Source organism: Tupaia chinensis, unplaced genomic scaffold (assembly GCF_000334495.1).
Source record: "Tupaia chinensis unplaced genomic scaffold, TupChi_1.0 Scaffold144982_1, whole genome shotgun sequence".
In the NCBI taxonomy this organism is placed as follows: domain Eukaryota; kingdom Metazoa; phylum Chordata; class Mammalia; order Scandentia; family Tupaiidae; genus Tupaia; species Tupaia belangeri.
The window spans coordinates 2,976,177-2,977,665 of NW_006204841.1; the positions used below are offsets into that span (position 1 = coordinate 2,976,177).

Sequence of the window (1,489 nt, forward strand, 5' to 3'; positions counted from 1 at the left end):
CTTCGTGCTGCTCACAGTAGACGACGCGACCCTTAAGAGCTGTGACACTGCGTCGTCTCTGTGTTGTACCATGCTGCCCACAATAAACGGACGATACAGTCGTCTCCGTGTTGTAACACTACGCCGCTTGTCCCGGCTCTCACTCCTTCACTCAGGAAACCCGTTTGGGTGTCCCGCCTGGGTCGGGACAAAGTATAGCAATATCCTTTGAGAGTATCACTGGAAGCCAATATTCACGATGGACAATGCAGCCTCACGAGCAATAATGAGAGCATCAATAAATAAATGGAATTATGGAACCAAAAAAAAAAGGGAATGGCCAATGGCTTGCAAAGCAACATGCCTAATTTTTATTGTGACTACTGTGATATATTCCTCACCCACGAATTATCTGTGAGAAAAACACACTGTAGTGGTAGGCAACACAGAGAATGTGAAAGACTACTATCAGAAATAGATGGAAGAGAAAACTCAAAGCCAGATTGATAAAAACAACATCTGATATCAACAAAGGAAGATACCTCCTACTTCATTCTCTACTCATCTTCCTGCAGGGGAGATGATCCCACCTACCCCCAGTCTCCTGGGATCTCCTCACCCTGGCATGATGCCAGCACTCTATATGGGGGGCCCTCACATGATGCCAATGATGGACCCTCTTCCTCCTGGGATGATGCCAGTAGAACCTGCCCCTGGAATCAGGCCACCCATAGGAGGCCAAATGTCCATGATGCCTGGGACCCCAATGATGAAAGGCCTTCCGTCTGGCCCATGATGTTGCCCACTCAGCCAGGAATGACTCGCCCAGACAGATAAGGATGAAGGCAGGCCTCTTTCTGTCAGTTTTATATTAATTCATTCTACTTCATCAGGAGATCATGGTGCTGTGGCTCTGGGTGTTTTCTAACAGCATGTCAAGAAAGACTTTCTCCTCCCTCTATTTAAAAAAAATTAGAAATAAGAGTAGTTTTGGAGGAGAGAAGTGAGATAAAAAAGTGCAGTTCTCATTTGTATTGTGAAATGTGAAAATAAAATTGTCAACTGTTTTAGTTTAAAAAAAACATGAAGAATGATAAATTCTGGCAAGGTTGTGGAGAAAAGGGAACACTTCTACACTGTTAATAGGGAATATATTGGGTTGTCAGAAAAGCCACAACATATTTTTTTTCTGTTTTTGAAAGGTTATTTATTTATATAAAGAGCAAATATCAATCAATAATGTGTGACCCGTTTTGTTGGATAACCTTCTTCCAACTTTCAATGAGCTTCATAATTCCTTGTTCATAGAAAGACCTGTCTTTATCAGTGAAAAACTGACCAAGGTGCTGATTTACAGTCTCATCTGAATTGAACACTATATCATGCAAGGAGTTTAGAAGAGAACAAAACAAGGGGAAATCTGACAGCTCAAGGTCAGGTAATGATGGGTGTGGCAACACATCCCATCCAAGCTCCAATAATTTTGACAGGTGATCAAACTTTTGTTTTT

General features: G+C 42.2%; 1 pseudogene; it reads left to right on the forward strand.

Moving 5' to 3' along the window:
* The first annotated feature begins 339 nt into the window (after positions 1–339).
* Positions 340–816, forward strand: LOC106733790 (U1 small nuclear ribonucleoprotein C pseudogene; annotated as a pseudogene).
* The last annotated feature ends 673 nt before the right edge of the window (positions 817–1,489 follow it).